We start from the raw sequence: 27,158 nt of genomic DNA, 5'->3' as shown, positions 1-27,158 counted from the left end.
AGTGTAGTCAGCAGCCTGATGGTAGTGTACTCATCAGCTTGATGGTAGCGTACTCAGCAGCCTGATGGTAGTGTACTCAGCAGGCTGATGGTAGTGTACTCAGCAGGCTGATGATAGTGCACTTAGCAGGCTGATGATAGTGTACTTAGCAGGCTGATGGAAGTGTACTCAGAAGGCTGATGGTAGTGTACTTAGCAGCCTGATGGTAGTGTACTCAGCAGACTGATTGAAGTGTACTCATCAGGCTGATAGTAGTGTACTCAGCAGGTTGATGGTAGTGTACTCAGCAGGTTGATGGTAGTGTACTCAGCAGGTTGATGGTAGTGTACTCAGCAGGCTGATGATAGTGTACTCAGCAGGCTGATGATAGTGTACTCAGCAGGCTGATGGTAATGTACTCAGCAGGCTGATGTTAGTGTACTCAGCAGGTTGATGGTAGTGTACTTAGCAGGCTGATGATAGTGTACTCAGCAGGCTGATGATAGTGTACTCAGCAGGTTGATGGTAGTGTACTCAGCATGTTGATGGTAATGTACTCAGTAGACTGACAGACTTATGACAGCACACTGAATACAATAGTAGACTTATGACAAAGTGCTGGATATTGTGGCAAACTCATGACAAGGTATTTAGTACACTGGCAGACTCATGACAGTGTACTTCACTATAATGACTAATTTATGGCAGTATACTCAATACAATGGCAGACTCATGACAGTGTACTCAGTAAAGTGGCAGACTCATGACAGTGTACTCAGTAAAGTGGCAGACTCATGACAGTGTACTCAGTAAAGTGGCAGACTCATGACAGTGTACTCAGTAAAGTGGCAGACTCATGACAGTGTACTCAGTAAAGTGGCAGACTCATGACAGTGTACTCAGTAAAGTGGCAGACTCATGACAGTGTACTCAGTAAAGTGGCAGACTCATGACAGTGTACTCAGTAAAGTGGCAGACTCATGACAGTGTACTCAGTAAAGTGGCAGACTCATGACAGTGTACTCAGTAAAGTGGCAGACTCATGACAGTGTACTCAGTAAAGTGGCAGACTCATGACAGTGTACTTAAAACAATGTATGCAATAAAGTGGCAGACTCGTGGAAGTGTACTCAGTGAATAGCGTCATGTCAGCAGTGTAATACTTGTGTAGTACATAGATTCCCCATACAATTATAGCGAGGCTCCCTCGCTAGTCATGACGTCACGTTCTCCCTTGGAGCAGGAAGTCAAGTGTAGAGGTCTCAGTTTCACGTCCAGACTGGACACAGCAGATGGAGAGTAGGCAGGCCCAGGTCCTCTCCCAAGCGTTTGTAACAGAACGTCTCATCACAGTTTTTGGTGTTAAGTTCAACCAACATTTCATCTTAGAATCCCAGCTAACAAATCTCAGCACACGCAAATGTCTTTATAAACGACGTAGGGATGTTGACTGAAGGTGGAAGAAGTGTATGTGGTGACGCCGGTCCCCTGGCGTCGGCGACGATAACCTCACAGCTCACACCTCACTGCAACTTACGGAAAATGCTCTCTGCAAACCAAGGATTTCTAACAATGGCGCTTAAGAGATGAGTTTACTTGACCTGGTCTGCTGACGAGTTGATTAAAGGTTGTATAAGCCAGATATATGGGCAGACCACGTGGTGTGGTGGCCTCCCCCTGGCTTGGTACGGGTGGGGTAGGTGGGTGATATGAGCAGCTGGCGGCTCGCGCTGCAGCTGGCTGATACTTACGATACTAGTCTCACCCACGTGATTGAAGCCAGGTGGCTTAATATAAGCCACATTATGCCACAAATATTCCACAGGAGATTTCCACTTTGAGCATCGTTTCACTGGCAGCACAGAACAGAACGGCACATTGCTGATGGTTATTTCTATGAGAAACTGGCTTGGCTTGTCTCTCAGCTGGCTTGGGTTACAGGGTTAATCCCTCGATACTGAACAGGCTGAGACGGTTGGTATGCTTGCAAAACGTGCACACAGAGACGTATGGAAGCAAGACTTACAGGTTTATGTCTCTCTTGTACAGACTAGCTTAACTGGCTTGGCTTAATTTGCAATAACTCGGGTCCACTCCTCAAAAGTTCTGCAAATAAGCCACGAAAAACAAAGCACTATAAACAAGAAGCACTGTAGAGATATGCAGAGGCGCAGGTGAGTATGTAGGCTGCTGTCTAGGGTGAGTTAGGCTGCTGTCTTGGCTGAGGTAGGCCTACAACTGCTCACAAGATATCCGACGGTCTCGGTAGAACATATCCTTCTTCATCCACCGTAATTCTGGGAATTACGCGCCCAAAGCTGCCACCATTTGTTAGCTGAGGTTCTATTACGAGAACTTGGAGAGGACCCGGGCCTGCCTACCCAGTGTCTACTGTGCCTTGTTGGGACGTGAAACAGAGACCTCTGCACTGACTTCCTGCTTCACGGGAGAACGTGATGTTGTGACTAGTGAGGGAGCCTCTCTGTAATTGTATTAGGAACCTATGTACTACACATGTATTGCACTGTTGACGCTCAGATTAATGTTAGTGTATTCAGTGTAAACAGTGTTAGAATCACGGCAGTGTACTCAGGGTCAGACTCACGGTAGTGTACTCAGCGTCAGACTCAGAGCAGGGTACTCAGCGTCAGACTCAGGGCAGGGTACTCAGGGCAGGGTACTCAGCGTCAGACTCAGGGCAGGGTACTCAGCGTCAGACTCACGGTAGTGTACTCAGCGCCAGACTCAGAACAGGGTACTCAGCTTCAGAGTCAGGGGAGGGTACTCAGCGCAAGACTCAGGGCAGGGTACTCAGCGTCATACTCACGGTAGTGTACTCAGCGCCAGACTCTAGGCAGGGTACTCAGTGCCAGACTCAGGGCAGGGTACTCAGTGTCAGACTCACGGTAGTGTACTCAGCGTCAGACTCACGGTAGTGCACTCAGCGCCAGAGTCAGGGCAGGGTACTCAGCGTCAGACTCAAGGTAGTGTACTCAGCGTCAGACTCACGGTAGTGTACTCAGCGCCAGACTCAGGGCAGGGTGCTCAGCATCAGACTCAGGGCGGGTACTCAGCGTCAGACTAACGGTAGTGTACTCAGCGCCAGACTCAGGGCAGGGTACTCAGCGTCAGACTAACGGTAGTGTACTCAACGCCAGACTCAGGGCAGGGTACTCAGCGTCAGACTCACGGAAGTGTACTCAACGCCAGACTCAGGGCAGGGTACTCAGCGTCAGACTCACGGTAGTATACTCAGCGCCAGACTCAGGGCAGGGTACTCAGCGCCAGATTCACGGTAGTGTACTCAGCGCCAGACTCAGGACAGCGTACTCAGCGTCAGACTCACGGTAGTGTACTCAGCGTCAGACTCACGGTAGTATACTCAGCGCCAGACTCAGGGCAGGGTACTCAGCGCCAGACTCACGGTAGTGTAATCAGCGCCAGACTCACGGTAGTGTAATCAGCGTCAGACTCACGGTAGTATACTCAGCGCCAGACTCAGGACAGGGTACTCAGCGCCAGACTCACGGTAGTATACTCAGCGCCAGACTCAGGAGAGGGTACTCAGCGCCAGGCTCACGGTAGTGTAATCAGCGCCAGACTCACGGTAGTGTAATCAGCGTCAGACTCACGGTAGTATACTCAGCGCCAGACTCAGGGCAGGGTACTCAGCGCCAAACTCACGGTAGTGTAATCAGCGCCAGACTCAGGACAGGGTACTCAGCGCCAGACTCAGGACAGGGTACTCAGCGCCAGACTCAGGACAGGGTACTCAGCGCCAGACTCAGGGCAGGGTACTCAGCGCCAGACTCAGGGCAGGGTACTCAGCGCCAGACTCAGGGCAGGGTACTCAGCGCCAGACTCACGGTAGTGTACTCAGCGTCAGACTCAGGACAGGGTACTCAGCGCCAGACTCACGGTAGTGTACTCAGCGTCAGACTCAGGGCAGGGTACTCAGCGCCAGACTCAGGGCAGGGTACTCAGCGCCAGACTCACGGTAGTGTACTCAGCGTCAGACTCAGGACAGGGTACTCAGCGCCAGACTCACGGTAGTGTACTCAGCGTCAGACTCAGGACAGTGTACTCAGCGCCAGACTCACGGTAGTGTACTCAGCGCCAGACTCAGGGCAGGGTACTCAGCGCCAGACTCAGGGCAGGGTACTCAGCGCCAGACTCAGGGCAGGGTACTCAGCGTCAGACTCAGGACAGTGTACTCAGCGTCAGACTCAGGACAGTGTACTCAGCGCCAGACTCAGGGCAGGGTACTCAGCGCCAGACTCAGGGCAGTGTACTCAGCGCCAGACTCAGGGCAGGGTACTCAGCGCCAGACTCAGGGCAGGGTACTCAGCGCCAGACTCAGGGCAGGGTACTCAGCGCCAGACTCAGGGCAGGGTACTCAGCGCCAGACTCAGGGCAGGGTACTCAGCGCCAGACTCAGGGCAGGGTACTCAGCGCCAGACTCAGGACAGGGTACTCAGCGCCAGACTCAGGGCAGGGTACTCAGCGCCAGACTCAGGGCAGGGTACTCAGCGCCAGACTCAGGGCAGTGTACTCAGCGCCAGACTCAGGACAGTGTACTCAGCGTCAGACTCAGGACAGTGTACTCAGCGTCAGACTCAGGACAGTGTACTCAGCGCCAGACTCAGGGCAGGGTACTCAGCGCCAGACTCAGGGCAGTGTACTCAGCGCCAGACTCAGGGCAGGGTACTCAGCGCCAGACTCAGGGCAGGGTACTCAGCGCCAGACTCAGGACAGGGTACTCAGCGCCAGACTCAGGACAGGGTACTCAGCGCCAGACTCAGGACAGTGTACTCAGCGTCAGACTCACGGTAGTGTACTCAGCGCCAGACTCAGGACAGGGTACTCAGCGCCAGACTCAGGGCAGGGTACTCAGCGCCAGACTCAGGGCAGGGTACTCAGCGCCAGACTCAGGGCATGGTACTCAGCGCCAGACTCAGGGCAGGGTACTCAGCGCCAGACTCAGGGCAGGGTACTCAGCGCCAGACTCACGGTAGTGTACTCAGCGCCAGACTCAGGGCAGGGTACTCAGCGTCAGACTCACGGTAGTGTACTCAGCGCCAGACTCAGGGCAGGGTACTCAGCGTCAGACTCACGGTAGTGTACTCAGCGCCAGACTCAGGGCAGGGTACTCAGCGTCAGACTCACGGTAGTGTACTCAGCGCCAGACTCAGGGCAGGGTACTCAGCGTCAGACTCAGGGCAGGGTACTCAGCGCCAGACTCAGGGCAGGGTACTCAGCGCCAGACTCAGGGCAGGGTACTCAGCGCCAGACTCAGGGCAGGGTACTCAGCGCCAGACTCAGGGCAGGGTACTCAGCGCCAGACTCAGGACAGGGTACTCAGCGCCAGACTCAGGGCAGGGTACTCAGCGTCAGACTCAGGGCAGGGTACTCAGCGCCAGACTCAGGACAGGGTACTCAGCGCCAGACTCAGGGCAGGGTACTCAGCGTCAGACTCACGGTAGTGTACTCAGCGCCAGACTCAGGGCAGGGTACTCAGCGTCAGACTCAGGGCAGGGTACTCAGCGCCAGACTCAGGGCAGGGTACTCAGCGCCAGACTCACGGCAGGGTACTCAGCGCCAGACTCAGGGCAGGGTACTCAGCGCCAGACTCAGGACAGTGTACTCAGCGCCAGACTCAGGGCAGGGTACTCAGCGCCAAACTCAGGGCAGGGTACTCAGCGCCAGACTCAGGGCAGGGTACTCAGCGCCAGACTCACGGTAGTGTATTCAGCGCCAGACTCAGAGCAGGGTACTCAGCGCCAGACTCACGGTAGTGTACTCAGCGCCAGACTAAGGGCAGGGTACTCAGCGCCAGACTCTGGGCAGGGTACTCAGCGCCAGACTCAGGGCAGGGTACTCAGCGTCAGACTCAGGACAGTGTACTCAGCGTCAGACTCAGGACAGTGTACTCAGCGCCAGACTCAGGGCAGGGTACTCAGCGCCAGACTCAGGGCAGTGTACTCAGCGCCAGACTCAGGGCAGGGTACTCAGCGCCAGACTCAGGGCAGGGTACTCAGCGCCAGACTCAGGACAGGGTACTCAGCGCCAGACTCAGGACAGGGTACTCAGCGCCAGACTCAGGACAGTGTACTCAGCGTCAGACTCACGGTAGTGTACTCAGCGCCAGACTCAGGACAGGGTACTCAGCGCCAGACTCAGGGCAGGGTACTCAGCGCCAGACTCAGGGCAGGGTACTCAGCGCCAGACTCAGGGCATGGTACTCAGCGCCAGACTCAGGGCAGGGTACTCAGCGCCAGACTCAGGGCAGGGTACTCAGCGCCAGACTCACGGTAGTGTACTCAGCGCCAGACTCAGGGCAGGGTACTCAGCGTCAGACTCACGGTAGTGTACTCAGCGCCAGACTCAGGGCAGGGTACTCAGCGTCAGACTCACGGTAGTGTACTCAGCGCCAGACTCAGGGCAGGGTACTCAGCGTCAGACTCACGGTAGTGTACTCAGCGCCAGACTCAGGGCAGGGTACTCAGCGTCAGACTCAGGGCAGGGTACTCAGCGCCAGACTCAGGGCAGGGTACTCAGCGCCAGACTCAGGGCAGGGTACTCAGCGCCAGACTCAGGGCAGGGTACTCAGCGCCAGACTCAGGACAGGGTACTCAGCGCCAGACTCAGGGCAGGGTACTCAGCGTCAGACTCAGGGCAGGGTACTCAGCGCCAGACTCAGGACAGGGTACTCAGCGCCAGACTCAGGGCAGGGTACTCAGCGTCAGACTCACGGTAGTGTACTCAGCGCCAGACTCAGGGCAGGGTACTCAGCGTCAGACTCAGGGCAGGGTACTCAGCGCCAGACTCAGGGCAGGGTACTCAGCGCCAGACTCACGGCAGGGTACTCAGCGCCAGACTCAGGGCAGGGTACTCAGCGCCAGACTCAGGACAGTGTACTCAGCGCCAGACTCAGGGCAGGGTACTCAGCGCCAAACTCAGGGCAGGGTACTCAGCGCCAGACTCAGGGCAGGGTACTCAGCGCCTGACTCACGGTAGTGTATTCAGCGCCAGACTCAGGGCAGGGTACTCAGCGCCAGACTCACGGTAGTGTACTCAGCGCCAGACTAAGGGCAGGGTACTCAGCGCCAGACTCTGGGCAGGGTACTCAGCGCCAGACTCAGGGCAGGGTACTCAGCGCCAGACTCAGGGCAGGGTACTCAGCGCCAGACTCAGGACAGGGTACTCAGCGCCAGACTCAGGGCAGGGTACTCAGCGTCAGACTCAGGGCAGGGTACTCAGCGCCAGACTCAGGGCAGGGTACTCAGCGCCAGACTCAGGACAGGGTACTCAGCGCCAGACTCAGGACAGGGTACTCAGCGCCAGACTCAGGGCAGGGTACTCAGCGCCAGACTCACGGTAGTGTACTCAGCGCCAGACTCAGGGCAGGGTACTCAGCGCCAGACTCACGGTAGTGTACTCAGCGCCAGACTCAGGGCAGGGTACTCAGCGCCAGACTCTGGGCAGGGTACTCAGCGCCAGACTCAGGGCAGGGTACTCAGCGCCAGACTCACGGTAGTGTACTCAGCGCCAGACTCAGGGCAGAGTACTCAGCGCCAGACTCAGGGCAGGGTACTCAGCGCCAGACTCAGGGCAGGGTACTCAGCGCCAGACTCACGGTAGTGTACTCAGCGCCAGACTCAGGGCAGGGTACTCAGCGCCAGACTCACGGTAGTGTACTCAGCGCCAGACTCAGGGCAGGGTACTCAGCGCCAGACTCTGGGCAGGGTACTCAGCGCCAGACTCAGGGCAGGGTACTTAGCGCCAGACTCAGGGCAGGGTACTCAGCGCCAGACTCAGGACAGGGTACTCAGCGCCAGACTCAGGGCAGGGTACTAAGCGTCAGACTCAGGGCAGGGTACTCAGCGCCAGACTCAGGGCAGGGTACTCAGCGCCAGACTCAGGACAGGGTACTCAGCGCCAGACTCAGGACAGGGTACTCAGCGCCAGACTCAGGACAGGGTACTCAGCGCCAGACTCAGGACAGGGTACTCAGCGCCAGACTCAGGACAGGGTACTCAGCGCCAGACTCAGGGCAGGGTACTCAGCGCCAGACTCACGGTAGTGTACTCAGCGCCAGACTAAGGACAGTGTACTCAGCGCCAGACTCAGGACAGGGTACTCAGCGCCAGACTCAGGACAGGGTACTCAGCGCCAGACTCAGGACAGGGTACTCAGCGCCAGACTCAGGACAGGGTACTCAGCGCCAGACTCAGGACAGTGTACTCAGCGCCAGACTCAGGACAGTGTACTCAGCGCCAGACTCAGGACAGGGTACTCAGCGCCAGACTCTGGACATGGTACTCAGCGCCAGACTCAGGACATGGTACTCAGCGCCAGACTCAGGACAGTGTACTCAGCGCCAGACTCAGGGCAGGGTACTCAGCGCCAGACTCAGGACATGGTACTCAGCGCCAGACTCAGGACATGGTACTCAGCGCCAGACTCAGGACAGTGTACTCAGCGCCAGACTCAGGACAGTGTACTCAGCGCCAGACTCAGGGCAGGGTACTCAGCGCCAGACTCAGGACAGGGTACTCAGCGCCAGACTCAGGACAGTGTACTCAGCGCCAGACTCAGGACAGGGTACTCAGCGCCAGACTCAGGACAGGGTACTCAGCGCCAGACTCAGGACAGGGTACTCAGCGCCAGACTCAGGACAGGGTACTCAGCGCCAGACTCAGGACAGGGTACTCAGCGCCAGACTCAGGACAGTGTACTCAGCGCCAGACTCAGGACAGGGTACTCAGCGCCAGACTCAGGACAGGGTACTCAGCGCCAGACTCAGGACAGGGTACTCAGCGCCAGACTCAGGACAGTGTACTCAGCGCCAGACTCAGGACAGGGTACTCAGCGCCAGACTCAGGACAGGGTACTCAGCGCCAGACTCAGGACAGTGTACTCAGCGCCAGACTCAGGACAGGGTACTCAGCGCCAGACTCAGGACAGGGTACTCAGCGCCAGACTCAGGACAGGGTACTCAGCGCCATACTCACGGTAGTGTACTCAGCGCCAGACTCAGGACAGGGTACTCAGCGCCAGACTCAGGACAGGGTACTCAGCGCCAGACTCACGGTAGTGTACTCAGCGCCAGACTCAGGACAGGGTACTCAGCGCCAGACTCAGGACAGGGTACTCAGCGCCAGACTCACGGTAGTGTACTCAGCGCCAGACTCAGGACAGGGTACTCAGTATAACTTAGTGAAGAACAGAACTAACTCATAATTAATGGACGAACGATTGCATTCATTTTTACATCAATGTTTATCGAGGGATGGTGTGGATCACCTCGAGTTTCCACACCAAGATAAACGAGGCTATCCTGTGATAATTAACGAGCCAAGATCAGGCGCTACTGCCATAATTTAGTGGCTAGATTAGACGAGACCAGCCATGAAAAAATGGCTGCGAATATATCAGGGTGAAGTGTGTCGGTCGGCTGGGCACTGCTTATCATGCGAGACCGAGCTGTTGGTGATGTTTATGAGTGTGTGTGTTGGTCATGTGGGAGGTGTCTGTGTTGGTCATGTGGGAGGTGTCTGTGTTGGTCATGTGGGAGGTGTCTGTGTTGGTCATGTGGGAGGTGTCTGTGTTGGTCATGTGGGAGGTGTCTGTGTTGGTCATGTGGGAGGTGTCTGTGTTGGTCATGTGGGAGCTGTCTGTGTTGGTCATGTGGGAGGTGTCTGTGTTGGTCGTGTGGGAGGTGTCTGTGTTGGTCATGTGGGAGGTGTCTGTGTTGGTCATGTGGGAGGTGTCTGTGTTGGTCATGTGGGAGGTGTCTGTGTTGGTCGTGTGGGAGGTGTCTGTGTTGGTCATGTGGGAGGTGTCTGTGATGGTCATGTGGGAGGTGTCTGTGTTGGTCATGTGGGAGGTGTCTGTGTTGGTCATGTGGGAGGTGTCTGTGTTGGTCATGTGGGAGGTGTCTGTGTTGGTCATGTGGGAGGTGTCTGTGTTGGTCATGTGGGAGCTGTCTGTGTTGGTCATGTGGGAGGTGTCTGTGTTGGTCATGTGGGAGGTGTCTGTGTTGGTCATGTGGGAGGTGTCTGTGTTTGTCATGTAGGAGCTGTCTGTGTTGGTCATGTGGGAGGTGTCTGTGTTGGTCATGTGGGAGGTGTCTGTGTTGGTCATGTGGGAGGTGTCTGTGTTGGTCATGTAGGAGCTGTCTGTGTTGGTCATGTGGGAGGTGTCTGTGTTGGTCATGTAGGAGCTGTCTGTGTTGGTCATGTGGGAGGTGTCTGTGTTGGTCATGTGGGAGGTGTCTGTGTTAGTCATGTGGGAGGTGTCTGTGTTGGTCATGTGGGAGGAGTCTGTGTTGGTCATGTGGGAGGTGTCTGTGTTGGTCATGTAGGAGCTGTCTGTGTTGGTCATGTGGGAGGTGTCTGTGTTGGTCATGTAGGAGCTGTCTGTGTTGGTCATGTGGGAGGTGTCTGTGTTGGTCATGTGGGAGGTGTCTGTGTTGGTCATGTGGGAGGTGTCTGTGTTGGTCATGTAGGAGCTGTCTGTGTTGGTCATGTGGGAGGTGTCTGTGTTGGTCATGTGGGAGGTGTCTGTGTTGGTCATGTGGGAGGTGTCTGTGTTGGTCATGTGGGAGGTGTCTGTGTTGGTCATGTGGGAGGTGTCTGTGTTGGTCATGTGGGAGGTGTCAGTGTTGGTCATGTGGGAGGTGTCTGTGTTGGTCATGTGGGAGGTGTCAGTGTTGGTCATGTGGGAGGTGTCTGTGTTGGTCATGTTTGAGGTGTCTGTGTTGGACATGTGGGAGGTGTCTGTGTTGGTCATGAGGGAGCTGTCTGTGTTGGTCATGTGGGAGGTGTCTGTGTTGGTCATGTGGGAGGTGTCTGTGTTGGTCATGTGGGAGATGTCTGTGTTGGTCATGTGGGAGGTGTCTGTGTTGGTCATGTGGTAGGTGTCTGTGTTGGTCATGTGGGAGGTGTCTGTGTTGGTCATGTGGGAGGTGTCTGTGTTGGTCATGTGGGAGGTGTCTGTGTTGGTCATGTGGTAGGTGTCTGTGTTGGTCATGTGTGAGGTGTCTGTGTTGGTCATGTGGTAGATGTCTGTGTTGGTCATGTGTGAGGTGTCTGTGTTGGACATGTGGGAGGTGTCTGTGTTGGCCATGTGGGAGGTGTCTGTGTTGGTCATGTGGTAGGTGTCTGTGTTGGTCATGTGTGAGGTGTCTGTTGGACATGTGGGAGGTGTCTGTGTTGGTCATGTGGGAGCTGTCTGTGTTGGTCATGTGGGAGGTGTCTGTGTTGATCATGTGGGAGTTGTCTGTGTTGGTCATGTGGAAGGTGTCTGTGTTGGTCATGTGGGAGGCGTCTGTGTTGGTCAAGTGGGAGCTGTCTGTGTTGGTCATGTGGAAGGTGTCTGTGTTGGTCATGTGGGAGTTGTCTGTGTTGGTCATGTGGGAGGCGTCTGTGTTGGTCAAGTGGGAGCTGTCTGTGTTGGTCATGTAGGGGCTGTCTGTGTTGGTCATGTGGGAGCTGTCTGTGTCGATCATGTGGAAGCTGTCTGTGTTGGTCATGTGGGAGCTGTCTGTGAAGGTCATGTAAGAGCTGTCTGTGTTGGTCATGTAGAAACTGTCTGTGTTTGTCATGTGGGAGCTGTCTGTGATGGTCATGTAGGAGCTGTCTGTGTTGGTCATGTAGGAGCTGTCTGTGTTGGTCATGTGGAAGCTGTCTGTGTTGGTCATGTGGGAGCTGTCTGTGTTGGTAATATGGGAGCTGTCTGTGTCGGTCATGTGGAAGCTGTCTGTGTTGGTCATGTAGGAGCTGTCTGTGTTGGTCATGTAGGAGCTGTCTGTGTTGGTCATGTGGAAGCTGTCTGTGTTGGTCATGTGGGAGCTGTCTGTGTTGGTCATGTAGGAGCTGTCTGTGTTGGTCATGTGGGAGCTGTCTGTGTCGGCCATGTGGAAGCTGTCTGTGTTGGCAATGCGGGAGCTGTCTGTGCTGGTCATGTAGAAGCTGTCTGTGTTGGTCATGTGGGAGCTGTCTGTGTCGGTCATGTGGAAGCTGTCTGTGTTGGCAATGCGGGAGCTGTCTGTGCTGGTCATGTAGAAGCTGTCTGTGTTGGTTATGTGGGAGCTGTCTGTGTTGGTCATGTGGAAGCTGTCTGTATTGGTCATGTATGATCCGTCTGTGTTGGTCATGTGGGAGCTGTCTGTGTTGGTTATGTGAGAGCTGTCTGTGTTGGTCATGTGGGAGATGTCTGTGTTGGTCATTTGGAAGCTGTCTGTGTTGGTCATGTAGGAGCTGTCTGTGTTAGTCATGTGGGAGCTGTCTGTGTTGTTCATGTGGAGCTGTCTGTGTTGGCCATGTGGGAACTGTCTGCGTTGGTTATGTAGGAGCTGTCTGTGTTGGTCATGTAGGAGCTGTCTGTGTTGGTCATGTGGGAGCTGTCTGTGATGGTCATGTAGGAGTTGTCTGTGTTGGTCATATGGAAGCTGTCTGTGTTGGTCATTTGGGAACTGTCTGTGTTGGTCATGTGGGAGCTGTCTGTGTTGGTCATTTGGGAACTGTCTGTGTTGGTCATGTAGGAGCTGTCTGTGTTGGTCATTTGGGAACTGTCTGTGTTGGTCATGTAGGAGCTGTCTGTGTTGGTCATGTGGGAGCTGTCTGTGTTGGTCATGTGGGAGTTGTCTGTGTTGGTTATGTGGGAGCTGTCTGTGTTGGTCATGTAGGAGCTGTCTGTGTTGGTGATGTGAGAGCTGTCTGTGTTGGTCATGTGAGAGCTGTCTGTGCCGGTCATGTGGAAGCTGTCTGTGTTGGTCATGTGGGAGCTGTCTGTGTTGGTCATGTAGAAACTGTCTGTGTTGGTCATGTGGGAGCTGTTTGTGTCGATCATGTGGAAGCCGTCTGTCTTGGTCATGTGGGAGCTGTCTGTGTTTGTCATGTGGAAGATGTGTTGGTCATGTAGGAGCTGTCTATGTTGTTCATGTGGGAGCTGTCTGTGTTGGTCATGTGGGTGCTGTCTGTGTTGGTCATGTGGGAGCTGTCTGTGTTGGTCATATAGGAGCTGTCTGTGTTGGCCATGTGAGAGCTGTCTGTGTTTTTCATGTGGGAGCTGTCTGCGTCGGTCATGTGGAAACTGTGTTGGTCATGTGGGAGCTGTCTGTGTTGGTCATGTAGAAACTGTCTGTGTTGTTCATGTGGGAGCTGTCTGTATTGGTCATGTGGAAGCGGTGTTGGTCATATAGGAGCTGTCTGTGTCGATCATGTGGGAGCTGCCTGTGTTAGTCATGTGGGAGCTGTCTGTGTTAGTCACGTGGGAACTGTGTCGGTCATGTGGAAGCTGTCTGTGTTGGTCATGTGGGAGCTGTCTGTGTTGGTCATGTAGAAGCTGTCTGTGTTTGTCATGTGGGAGCTGTCTGTGTTGGTCATGTGGAAGCTGTCTGTGTTGGTCATGTGGAAGCTGTCTGTGTTGGTCATGTAGGAGCTGTCTGTGTTGCTCATGTGGGAGCTGTTTGTGTTGGTCATGTAGGAGCTGTCTGTGCTGGTCATGTAGGAGCTGTCTGTGTTGGTCATGTAGGAAATGTCTGTGTTAGTCATGTGGGAGCTGTCTGTGTTGGTCATGTGGGAGCTGTCTTTGTTGGTCATGTAGGAGATGTCTGTGTTGGTCATGTGGGAGCTGTGTGTGTTGATCATGTAGGAGCTGTCTGTGTCGGTCATGTGGGAGCTGTCTGTGTCGCTCATGTGGGAGCTGTGTGTGTTGATCATATAGGAGCTGTCTGTGTTGGTCATGTGGGAGCTGTCTGTGTTGGTCATGTGGGAGCTGTCTGTGTTGGTCATGTGGGAGCTGTCTGTGTTGGTCATGTGGGAGCTGTCTGTGTTGGTCATGTGGGAGCTGTCTGTGTTGGTCATGTGGGAGCTGTCTGTGTTGGTCATGTGGGAGCTGTCTGTGTTGGTCATGTGGGAGCTGTCTGTGTTGGTCATGTGGGAGCTGTCTGTGTTGGTCATGTGGGAGCTGTCTGTGTTGGTCATGTGGGAGCTGTCTGTGTTGGTCATGTGGGAGCTGTCTGTGTTGGTCATGTGGGAGCTGTCTGTGTTGGTCATGTGGGAGCTGTCTGTGTTGGTCATGTGGGAGCTGTCTGTGTTGGTCATGTGGGAGCTGTCTGTGTTGGTCATGTGGGAGCTGTCTGTATTGGTCATGTGGAAGCTGTGTTGGTCATATAGGAGCTGTCTGTGTCGATCATGTGGGAGCTGCCTGTGTTAGTCATGTGGGAGCTGTCTGTGTTAGTCACGTGGGAACTGTGTCGGTCATGTGGAAGCTGTCTGTGTTGGTCATGTGGGAGCTGTCTGTGTTGGTCATGTAGAAGCTGTCTGTGTTTGTCATGTGGGAGCTGTCTGTGTTGGTCATGTGGAAGCTGTCTGTGTTGGTCATGTGGAAGCTGTCTGTATTGGTCATGTAGGAGCTGTATGTGTTGGTCATGTGGGAGCTGTTTGTGTTGGTCATGTAGGAGCTGTCTGTGCTGGTCATGTAGGAGCTGTCTGTGTTGGTCATGTAGGAAATGTCTGTGTTGGTCATGTGGGAGCTGTCTGTGTTGGTCATTTGGGAGCTGTCTGTGTTGGTCATGTAGGAGATGTCTGTGTTGGTCATGTGGGAGCTGTGTGTGTTGGTCATGTAGGAGCTGTCTGTGTCGGTCATGTGGGAGCTGTCTGTGTCGGTCATGTGGGAGCTGTGTGTGTTGATCATATAGGAGCTGTCTGTGTTGGTCATGTGGGAGCTGTCTGTGTTGGTCATGTGGGAGCTGTCTATGTTGGTCATGTGGGAGCTGTCTGTGTTGGTCATGTGGGAGCTGTCTGTGTTGGTCACGTGGGAGCTGTCTGTGTTGGTCATGTGGGAGCTGTCTGTGTTGGTCATGTGGGAGCTGTCTGTGTTGGTCATGTGGGAACTGTCTGTGTTGGTCATGTGGGAGCTGTCTGTGTTGGTCATGTGGGAGCTGTCTGTGTTGGTCATGTGGGAGCTGTTTGTGTTGGTCATGTGGGAGCTGTCTGTGTTGGTCATGTGGGAGCTGTCTGTGTTGGTCATGTAGGAGCTGTTTGTGTTGGTCATGTGGGAGCTGTCTGTGTTGGTCATGTGGAAACTGTCTGTGTTGGTCATGTAGGAGCTGTCTGTGTTGGTCATATAGGAGCTGTCTGTGTTGGTCATGTGGGAGCTGTCTGTGTTGGTCATGTGGGAGCTGTCTGTGTTGGTCATGTGGGAGCTGTCTGTGTTGGTCATGTGGGAGCTGTCTGTGTTGGTCATGTGGGAGCTGTCTGTGTTGGTCATGTGGGAGCTGTCTGTGTTGGTCATGTGGAAGCTGTCTGTGTTGGTCATGTAGGAGCTGTCTGTGTTGGTCATATAGGAGCTGTCTGTGTTGGTCATGTGGAAGCTGTCTGTGTTGGTCATGTGGGAGCTGTCTGTGTTGGTCATGTGGGAGGTGTCTGTGTTGGTCATGTGGGATGTGTCTGTGTTGGTCATGTGGAAGCTGTCTGTGTTGGTCACGTGGGAGCTGTCTGTGTTGGTCATGTGGGAGCTGTCTGTGTTTTCTGCCTCTAATCAGTGAAGAAAACTTTGTAAGTGAAGCCGTCACTAGTGTTGGTGGTGATCATCTGACCACAGACCTTGTGGTGGATCATCTGACCACAGACCTTGTGGTGGATCATCTGACCACAGACCTGGTGGTGGATCATCTGACCACAGACCTGGTGCTGGATCATCTGACCACAGACCTGGTTCTGGATCATCTGACCACAGACCTGGTGCTGGATCATCTGACCACAGACCTGGTGCTGGATCATCTGGCCACAGACCTGGTGCTGGATCATCTGACCACAGACCTGGTTCTGGATCATCTGACCACAGACCTGGTGCTGGATCATCTGACCACAGACCTGGTGCTGGATCATCTGACCACAGACCTGATGTTGGATCATCTGACCACAGACCTGGTGCTGGATCATCTGACCACAGACCTGGTGCTGGATCATCTGACCACAGACCTGGTGCTGGATCATCTGACCACAGACCTGGTGCTGGATCACCTGACCACAGACCTGGTGCTGAATCATCTGACCACAGACTTGGTGCTGGATCACCTCACCACAGACCTGGTGCTGGATCATCTGACCACAGACCTGGTGCTGGATCATCTGACCACAGACCTTGTGCTGGATCATCTGACCACAGACCTGATGTTGGATCATCTGACCACAGACCTGGTGCTGGATCATCTGACCACAGACCTGGTGCTGGATCATCTGACCACAGACCTGGTGCTGGATCATCTGACCACAGACCTGGTGCTGGATCATCTGACCACAGACCTGGTGCTGGATCATCTGACCACAGACCTGGTGCTGGATCACCTGACCACAGACCTGGTGCTGGATCATCTGACCACAGACCTGGTGCTGGATCACCTGACCACAGACCTGGTGCTGGATCATCTGACCACAGACCTGGTGCTGGAACACCTGACCACAGACCTGGTGCTTGATCATCTGACCACAGACCTGGTGCTGGATCACCTGACCACAGACCTGGTGCTGGATCATCTGATCACAGACCTGGTGCTGGATCATCTGACCACAGACCTGGTGCTGGATCACCTCACCACAGACCTGGTGCTGGATCATCTGACCACAGGCCTGGTGCTGGAACAGTCGTGTCAGGTAAGACTAAGACAGACAAACATTACATCATTCCATACAAAATGAATACAAATTTTGAGACCCTAAACAATACTCTGTTGTTTCAAAATCCTGGAGCAGCTAATTTTGATATGCTGCGCCCAGTTACCAGTAACGTTAAACAGACGGAACTTCTAAATGTAGATAATGTTATGGAAATGTTTAGCAGATTTGAAGGGAAAAAATGAGGACTGGAACCTAGAGCGAGGTTCATATCTTCAGTTTTTTTTGAAGGATTATAGAAAAGAATATGTATTCATTTGATAACCCCAAAAAATGATAAATGAGAAAAGATAAGTTAATTATTATAAATAGCAAAATATGAAATTTAATAACCTAACTGATTCAAAATTTATAAAGAATAAGTTAAAATAAGCAACAGATAATAACGGATGACTTGGTATCTTTAATACTGTGTCGATGATTTGTAGGATACAGACGACGACGTAGATGTTACTGACAGACTTCTTCGTATTACTTAGTGGCAAGGGCAGTAGAGTTGACCGGGATAACCGTATCTTAGATATTATACAGTTTGGTCAGTACAGAAGTTCATACGATTTTCCTAAAGCCAACTAGAGAGGCTAATAGAGCCGGCCGGAATATCCGAATCGTAACTCAAGCATATGATCAGGTTGGAACTCTGATCAAGAAACACACACACAGCCACTCGTGCTCCGTAAATTTGAGTGACCCGACGCCAATCTTACGGGCCGAGAAAACAGAGGTTTTCTGGGGACACAGGTTATGGAATAGAGACACATAACTAGCTAGATTAAGCCAACGCAGGAGGAGAGTCAGGAGTAGAGTGACACTACTGGCTTACCCAGGTTACTAGGCCAACACCAGTAGTTCTCCCCAGGATGGTTGGGGGTGCTGACAATTAAAAAAAAAATAGTAGTTTGACAGATAACTACTCATTTACCCATCAAATTAATACAAACTGCTCTTATTCCTCACAGTAAGTATCGACAAGAATGACATTAAAAAACAGAATAAACATGAAAAGAAGATAACATAAAGCCGGGCAGCATGACGAGAAAACTGGATGAGATCGTAAGCAAAAAACGTAATGCATATAAGCAATTTCTAGTGACTGGCAATCTTGAACGTCATACTAACTGCATACGGTTGCAGAGAGAGCAAGAAAACCTGTCAGACATAGTAAAGAAGAATTCGAAAGACGAACTGCACAACACATCACAGGTAGTCCAGAAGAATTCTTGAGATACGTCAGGGGACAAAAAGGCTATAAGTAAAAACCGGACGATTAGCCAGCGGTAGCGGAGGAATAAGAAACAATGATAGAGTATAGCAGATATACTCAACTTGCTGCGCGTCCCTATTTACAGCTGAATGTTATAACACCTTCCCCAGGTAACAAATTAAAATTTCAAGGCTTAACACCGATAATCTAAGTATTGAGAAAAGGAGCAGCCCAGACACGATAATGAGAAACTGAACCATAACAAACCATTAAAATGGTATAAAATACCGACAGGTTGTTAGGTAAGACACATACGCAACAGTTAGGTATCTTTATTTCGAAACGTTTCGCCTACACAGTAGGCTTCTTCAGTCGAGTACAGAAAAGTTGATAGAAGCAGAAGATACTTGAAGACGATGTAATCAGTCCATCACCCTTAAAGTTTTGAGGTGGTCAGTCCCTCAGTCTGGAGAAGAGCATTGTTCCATAGTATGAAACAATATGGAGAAGAAGTGACAGGATGGAGCCTTATATAGCGCCAGGAGGTGAGACGTAGGTCACTAGTAGAACGCAGATGCTGGGAGGTCAGGTCCCTCTCAAATCCAGCCGTTCTCACTAGTAGAGGTTGTAGGCGAAACGTTTCGAAATAAAGATACCTAACTGTTGCATATGTGTCTTAAGTAACAACATAACAAACCAAGCGAGCCAGAGGAACTACCTTGCCGAAGAACATACCCACTTAAGCTAATGTAACAAGTCACTAAGAGAAGACTGGAACATAACTAATGTTACCCTTATACAGTATTTAACTATAGTTCCATCAGCTTAAAGTTAATTTTAGGTAAACAAATGGAGACTGTTATTAAAAACAAGATTTAATTTATCGAGCAAATAACCCAATAACCGGAGAGCACACAGAGAGCGCCGGCTCGGAGAGCAGAGAGCGCCGGCTCGGAGAGCACACAGAGAGCGCCGACTCGGAGAGCAGAGAGCGCCGGCTCGGAGAGCACACAGAGAGCGCCGGCTCGGAGAGCACACAGAGAGCGCCGACTCGGAGAGCACACAGAGAGCGCCGACTCGGAGAGCAGAGAGCGCCGGTTCGGAGAGCACACAGAGAGCGCCGGCTCGGAGAGCACACAGAGAGCGCCGACTCGGAGAGCACACAGAGAGCGCCGGCTCGGAGAGCAGAGAGCGCCGGCTCGGAGAGCACACAGAGAGCGCCGACTCGGAGAGCAGAGAGCGCCGGCTCGGAGAGCACACAGAGCGCGCCGACTCGGAGAGCACACAGAGAGCGCCGGCTCGGAGAGCAGAGAGCGCCGGCTCGGAGAGCACACAGAGAGCGCCGACTCGGAGAGCAGAGAGCGCCGGCTCGGAGAGCACACAGAGCGCGCCGACTCGGAGAGCACACAGAGAGCGTCGACTCGGAGAGCACACAGAGAGCGCCGGCTCGGAGAGCACACAGAGCGCGCCGACTCGGAGAGCACACAGCGCCGGCTCGGAGAGCACACAGAGAGCGCCGACTCGGAGAGCACACAGCGCCGGCTCGGAGAGCACACAGAGAGCGCCGACTCGGAGAGCACACAGAGAGCGCCGACTCGGAGAGCACACAGAGAACGCCGACTCGGAGAGCACACAGAGAGCGCCGACTCGGAGAGCACACAGAGAGCGCCGACTCGGAGAGCACACAGAGAGCGCCGACTCGGAGAGCACACAGAGAGCGCCGACTCGGAGAGCACACAGAGAGCGCCGACTCGGAGAGCACACAGAGAGCGCCGACTCGGAGAGCACACAGAGAGCGCCGACTCGGAGAGCACACAGAGAGCGCCGACTCGGAGAGCACACAGAGAGCGCCGACTCGGAGAGCACACAGAGAGCGCCGGCTCGGAGAGCACAAAGAGAGCGCCGGCTCGGAGAGCACACAGAGAGCGCCGACTCGGAGAGCACACAGAGAGCGCCGACTCGGAGAGCACACAGAGAGCGCCGACTCGGAGAGCACACAGAGAGCGAAGACTCGGAGAGCACACAGAGAGCCCCGACTCGGAGAGCACACAGAGAGCGCCGACTCGGAGAGCACACAGAGAGCGCCGACTCGGAGAGCACACAGAGAGCGCCGAGTCGGAGAGCACACAGAGAGCGCCGACTCGGAGAGCACACAGAGAGCGCCGGCTCGTAGAGCACACAGAGAGCGCCGGCTCGGAGAGCACACAGAGAGCGCCGACTCGGAGAGCACACAGAGAGCGCCGACTCGGAGAGCACACAGAGAGCGCCGATTCGGAGAGCACACAGAGAGCGCCGACTCGGAGAGCACACAGAGAGCGCCGACTCGGAGAGCACACAGAGAGCGCCGACTCGGAGAGCACACAGAGAGCGCCGACTCGGAGAGCACACAGAGAGCGCCGACTCGGAGAGCACACAGAGAGCGCCGACTCGGAGAGCACACAGAGAGCGCCGACTCGGAGAGCACACAGAGAGCGCCGACTCGGAGAGCACACAGAGAGCGCCGACTCGGAGAGCACACAGAGAGCGCCGACTCGGAGAGCACACAGAGAGCGCCGACTCGGAGAGCACACAGAGAGCGCCGTCTCGGAGAGCACACAGAGAGCGCCGACTCGGAGAGCACACAGAGAGCGCCGACTCGGAGAGCACACAGAGAGCGCCGACTCGGAGAGCACACAGAGAGCGCCGACTCGGAGAGCACACAGAGAGCGCCGACTCGGAGAGCACACAGAGAGCGCCGACTCGGAGAGCACACAGAGAGCGCCGACTCGGAGAGCACACAGAGAGCGCCGTCTCGGAGAGCACACAGAGAGCGCCGACTCGGAGAGCACACAGAGCGCGCCGACTCGGAGAGCACACAGAGAGCGCCGACTCGGAGAGCACACAGAGAGCGCCGTCTCGGAGAGCACACAGAGAGCGCCGACTCGGAGAGCACACAGAGAGCGCCGTCTCGGAGAGCACACAGAGAGCGCCGACTCGGAGAGCACAAAAAATTTAATTTTTTTTTTATTTTACAAAAAGTTTTTCAAGTTAGACTTGTAAGTTTGTGTGAACGATGGTTTGTGTTGGAGAAGACGACTCTGTGTGAACGATGATTTGTGTTGGAGAAGACGACTCTGTGTGAACGATGGTTTGTGTTGGAGAAGACGACTCTGTGTGAACGATGATTTGTGTTGGAGAAGACGACTCTGTGTGAACGATGGTTTGTGTTGGAGAAGACGACTCTGTGTGAACGATGATTTGTGTTGGAGAAGACGACTCTGGGTGAACGATGGTTTGTGTTGGAGAAGACGACTCTGTGTGAACGATGATTTGTGATGGAGAACACGACTCTGTGTGAACGATGATTTGTGTTGGAGAAGACGACTCTGTGTGAACGATGATTTGTGTTGGAGAAGACGACTCTGTGTGAACGATGATTTGTGATGGAGAAGACGACTCTGTGTGAACGATGATTTGTGTTGGAGAAGACGACTCTGTGTGAACGATGATTTGTGTTGGAGAAGACGACTCTGTGTGAACGATGATTTGTGTTGGAGAAGACGACTCTGTGTGAACGATGATTTGTGATGGAGAAGACGACTCTGTGTGAACGATGATTTGTGTTGGAGAAGACGACTCTGTGTGAACGATGATTTGTGATGGAGAAGACGACTCTGTGTGAACGATGATTTGTGTTGGAGAAGACGACTCTGTATGAACGATGATTTGTGTTGGAGAAGACGACTCTGTGTGAACGATGATTTGTGTTGGAGAACACGACTCTGTGTGAACGATGATTTGTGATGGAGAACACGACTCTGTGTGAACGATGATTTGTGTTGGAGAAGACGACTCTGTGTGAACGATGATTTGTGTTGGAGAAGAGAACTCTGTGTGAACGATGATTTGTGATGGAGAACACGACTCTGTGTGAACGATGATTTGTGTTGGAGAAGACGACTCTGTGTGAACGATGATTTGTGATGGAGAAGACGACTCTCTGTGAACGATGATTTGTGATGGAGAAGACGACTCTGTGTGAACGATGATTTGTGTTGGAGAAGACGACTCTGTGTGAACGATGATGTGTGATGGAGAAGACGACTCTGTGTGAACGATGATTTGTGATGGAGAAGACGACTCTGTGTGAACGATGATTTGTGTTGGAGAAGACGACTCTGTGTGAACGATGATTTGTGATGGAGAAGACGACTCTGTGTGAACGATGATTTGTGTTGGAGAAGACGACTCTGTGTGAACGATGATGTGTGATGGAGAAGACGACTCTGTGTGAACGATGATTTGTGATGGAGAAGACGACTCTGTGTGAACGATGATTTGTGATGGAGAAGACGACTCTGTGTGAACGATGATTTGTGTTGGAGAAGACGACTCTGTGTGAACGATGATTTGTGTTGGAGAAGACGACTCTGTGTGAACGATGATTTGTGTTGGAGAAGACGACTCTGTGTGAACGATGATTTGTGTTAAGAACATAAGAACATAAGAACGAAGGAACACTGCAGAAGGCCTACTGGCCCATGCGAGGCAGGTCCAAGTCTCCTACCGGCTTAAGCCAATGCACCCAACCTAGTCAGGTCAGGTCACATTGACTTAAGGGAGGAACACGGCAACCGACCTGGTAGCACAAGCTATCAGGTCTAACTCACACCCACCCACATCCACTCATGTATTTATCCAACCTATTTTTAAAGCTACACAACGTTCTGGCCTCTATAACGGTACTTGGGAGTTTGTTCCACTCATCCACAACTCTATTACCAAACCAGTACTTTCCTATATCCTTCCTGAATCTGAATTTTTCCAACTTAAAACCATTGCTGCGAGTCCTGTCTAGGCTAGATATTTTCAGCACACTATTTACATCCCCTTTATTTATTCCTGTCTTCCATTTATACACCTCAATCATATCCCCCCTAATTCTACGTCTTTCTAGAGAGTGCAGATTCAGGGCCCTTAGTCTATCCTCATAGGGAAGGTCTCTGATACATGGGATCAACTTTGTCATCCTCCTTTGTACATTTTCCAGAGAATTTATATCCATTCTGTAATAAGGTGACCAAAACTGTGCAGCATAATCTAAATGAGGCCTAACCAAGGATGTATAGAGTTGAAGAACAACCTGAGGACTCCTATTATTTATGCTTCTTGATATGAAGCCAAGGATTCTATTAGCTTTATTGCGAACACTTATGCACTGTTGTCTTGGTTTCAGATTACTGCTAACCAGAACTCCTAAATCTTTTTCGCAATCCGTAATATTAAGATCTACATTATTTAGTTTATATGTGGCATGGTTATTGTCCTGTCCAACATTTAGAACTTTGCATTTGTCTATATTAAACTGCATCTGCCACTTCTCCGACCACTGCATCAGTCTATTCAAATCTTCCTGGAGTGCTCGAATGTCCTCGTCAGAATGAATTCGACGGGCTATTTTGGTGTCATCGGCAAACTTGCCGATGTCGCTCTTTATGCCCTCATCTATGTCGTTTATGTAGATTGTGAACAGCAGGGGGCCCAACACTGACCCCTGTGGAACACCGCTCGTGACACTTCCCCACTCTGATTTCTCCCCATTTATGCAAACTCTCTGCTGCCTATTTGTCAACCATGCCTCTATCCAGGAAAAAATTTCTCCTCCTATTCCATGTGCTTTAATTTTCCTCAATAGTCTCTGATGTGGGACCCTGTCAAAAGCCTTACTGAAGTCCATATACACAATATCATATTCATTACCATGATCTACCTCCTCAAATACCTTAGTGAAAAAAGTTAATAAATTCGTAAGGCAGGAACGCCCCTTTGTAAAACCATGCTGAGATTCGTTGATTAATTTATGCTTTTCAAGGTGGCTACGAACTGCCTCGGCAATTATTGATTCCATAAATTTTCCCACTATGGAGGTTAGGCTTATTGGTCTATAGTTCGAAGCTAAGGACCTGTCACCTGTTTTGAAAATAGGTATCACATTTGCCATTTTCCACTTATCTGGCACCATGCCAGTTTGTAGTGATATGTTGAAAAGATTAGCCAAAGGTGTGCTAAGCTCCTCTTTACATTCCTTTAGAACCCTTGCATACAGTTCATCAGGGCCTGGGGATTTGTTAGGTTTTAATTTATCTATTTGCCTAAGGACCATGTCACTTGTGACCCTAATAGTACACAGTTTATTATCGTCCTGTTCTACATAATTTATCATTACTGGAATATCGCTGGTATCCTCCTGTGTAAAAACTGAGAGGAAGTATGTGTTAAAAATTCTACGCATTTCCTTATCACTGTCAGTGAGCTGACCCGAGGAACTTTTGAGTGGGCCTATCTTGTCCCTGATCTTACTTCTGTATACCTGAAAGAATCCTTTTGGGTTAGTCTTCGATTCTCTTGCAACTTTAACCTCATAATCTCTTTTTGCTTTTCTAATTCCCTTTTTTATTTCTCTCTTTAACTGAATATATCGATTTCTCAATTGCCCCTCTCCTCTTTTGATTTGCCTATATATGCCTCTCTTTTGACCAATCAGATATTTTAATCTATTGTTCATCCATTTAGGATCATTTTTGTTTGATCTGATTTCCCTATTTGGAACATAATTTGACTGAGCAGCTAGAACTATGCCCTGGAAAGCATCATATCGGCAACCATCACCACCTACCTGACCCTTAGTCAGGTCATTCCAGTTCAGCCCACCTAAGTAATTTTTCAGTCCTATGAAATCAGCCAAGCGAAAGTCAGGGACGGAGACTTGATTGCCATTATTAGGGGAATTCCATGATATATTAAAACTGAGTGATTTGTGATCACTTTCCCCAAGCTCATCATTAACCTCAAGATTATTAATTAGTGTTTCCCTACTGGCAAGAACCAAGTCAAGGAGGTTATTTCCCCTAGTTGGCTCTGTCACAAACTGTTTTAAAAAACAATCCTGGATCGTATCAAGAAAGTCACCTGACTCTAAATTTCCTGTCAAATTGCTCCAGTCAATCTGTCTATAGTTGAAATCTCCCATTAGCACAACATTTTCGTATGTAGATGCCTTACGAATTTCGTCCCATAGAAGTTTACTGCACTCCCTATCAAGATTTGGGGCCCTGTAAATCACACCCAAAATTAGTTTTTCTCGGCCCTCGAGAAGCTGTAACCAAACAGATTCAGTGGCTGACGCTTCTAATTTAATATCTTGTCTAACACAACAATTTAAATTGTCTCTGACATACATCGCTACTCCACCACCTTTCCTGTTGACCCTGTCAGTGTGGAATAATTTATAGCCTTGTATGTGACATTCAGAGGGCATCTCTCTATCTTTCAGATTGAGCCAGGTCTCTGTTATAGCAATAATATCTATGTCTCCTGCACTTGCAATTAATCTTAGCTCATCTATCTTATTTCTTACACTCCTGCTATTAGTATAGTAAACCTTAAGGGAGCTAGTCCCTTGCTGCCCTCTGCTGTCCCCCTTTGTTTGCTGACGTGATCTATTGTCTTTATTTATAACTTCATGCTGAATGCCTTTTATACATTTACTGTTTCCAACCCAAGTGTTGCAACCTGCTTGTTTCCCACACACACCCATACCTCTATCTTCCATCAGTTTAAAATCATAGGCATTTCACCAATGGCCTTCTCAATCGAGTCTGCAAGTGCTACCACCCCAGCCCCAGAGAGATGTACCCCATCCCTTGCATACATATCATGTGTGCCATAAAAGTTGTTCCAGTTGTCAATGAATGGGATTGCAAGTTCCTTGCAGTATCTGTCTAGCCAGCAATTTACACCAATTGCCCTAGACAACCATTCATTTCCTACTCCCCTTCTAGGCAAGATGCTACATATGATTGGGATCCCTCCCTTAGACTTAATGAAATCTATAGCTGACCTGTACTTATCTAGCAGCTCTTCTCTCCTACCCTTCCCAATATCATTTCCACCAGCACTGAGACAGATAATGGGCTTGCTCCCATTACCTGACATGATATTATCCAGCCTGTTGACAATGTCCCCAACACCAGCTCCAGGGAAGCACACTCTATCTCTCATCTTCTTATTCCTATTACAAAAAGCACGGTCAATGTATCTTACCTGAGAGTCACCAACCACAAGAATGCGCTTACCTCCATTAGCAGGGGCAGTAGTACCCTTACCTTCACTGGCCACTGAAGTACATTCATCCTGAAGAACAGAGAAGCGATTTCCTACCTTCAGATCTTCACTCTTAACTTTCCTTACTCTGATGCGCCTTCCATTACTGTGAACTACTCGCCACTTGTAGCAGGTGCTGGGCTGCACCTCACTGCTGGTAGCCGTTGCTGCCTCCCCAACTACAGCCTCCTCACAGCGAGAGACAGACTGCACCTCGCTGCTAGAAGCCTCATTCCCCACAACTCCAGCCACCTCACACTCTCTCCCAGACCCATTGAGGTGGACCTTCAGCCTCCTAATCTCCTCCTGGAGAAGCAAGACCTCCTCCTTCAACTCTCCAACCTCAATTTTTAAAACACTGCAGAAGCAAGCCATGCTTTGTAACCGTCCTCACTAATCCCCAAGGCAGCTCAGGGTCTGTGACCTCACGTGACGACTGACCACTGAGTACTGAGTGTTGGAGAAGACGACTCTGTGTGAACGATGATTTGTGTTGGAGAAGACGACTCTGTGTGAACGATGATTTGTGATGGAGAACACGACTCTGTGTGAACGATGATTTGTGTTGGAGAAGACGACTCTGTGTGAACGATGATTTGTGTTGGAGAAGACGACTCTGTGTGAACGATGATTTGTGATGGAGAAGACGACTCTGTGTGAACGATGATTTGTGATGGAGAAGACGACTCTGTGTGAACGATGATTTGTGATGGAGAAGACGACTCTGTGTGAACGATGATTTGTGTTGGAGAAGACGACTCTGTGTGAATGATGATTTGTGATGGAGAAGACGACTCTGTGTGAACGATGATTTGTGTTGGAGAAGACGACTCTGTGTGAACGATGATTTGTGATGAAGAAGACGACTCTGTGTGAACGATGATTTGTGTTGGAGAAGACGACTCTGTATGAACGATGATTTGTGTTGGAGAAGACGACTCTGTGTGAACGATGATTTGTGTTGGAGAACACGACTCTGTGTGAACGATGATTTGTGATGGAGAACACGACTCTGTGTGAACGATGATTTGTGTTGGAGAAGACGACTCTGTGTGAACGATGATTTGTGTTGGAGAAGAGAACTCAGTGTGAACGATGATTTGTGATGGAGAACACGACTCTGTGTGAACGATGATTTGTGTTGGAGA

This window comes from Cherax quadricarinatus, chromosome 2 (genome assembly GCF_038502225.1).
Source record: "Cherax quadricarinatus isolate ZL_2023a chromosome 2, ASM3850222v1, whole genome shotgun sequence".
NCBI classification, from domain to species: Eukaryota; Metazoa; Arthropoda; class Malacostraca; order Decapoda; family Parastacidae; genus Cherax; species Cherax quadricarinatus.
Note: the sequence above shows the minus strand (reverse complement) of the source record.